The sequence below is a fragment of the Dufourea novaeangliae genome, unplaced genomic scaffold (genome assembly GCF_001272555.1).
Source record: "Dufourea novaeangliae isolate 0120121106 unplaced genomic scaffold, ASM127255v1 scaffold459, whole genome shotgun sequence".
Classification (NCBI taxonomy): domain Eukaryota; kingdom Metazoa; phylum Arthropoda; class Insecta; order Hymenoptera; family Halictidae; genus Dufourea; species Dufourea novaeangliae.
Window position 1 is genome coordinate 8,572 of NW_015374409.1, and position 371 is coordinate 8,942.

The following is a 371-nucleotide window of genomic DNA, read 5'->3' on the forward strand; positions in this document are numbered from 1 at the left end:
CTTAAATCTTAACTATGTAATACTATCGGTACCAAAATCCCTCGGCGGATGACTTCTTTCTTGAGCCTAAACCTATAAAAAACTAAGTTCCCTCGTCGGTTGTCTTCGTTCTTCAGCTTAGAACTAATATTACCTTAATATTCTACTTACCTTAATATTCTACTTAAAACGCAACGTAGTCGCTAATACTCAAACGAAAGAGATAGACGGAATGGAAAAAGTTCCATCGATCATTTCGTTTACGCACCTAATATTCTATATACCAAGCAGTTATTAAGTCTACGATGAACCACGTTAAACTACAGTATGAACAAGTATCGCGATGCAAGTGTTGTCGCCAGAACCTGGTTTAAGAAAATAGGAAAGACGGG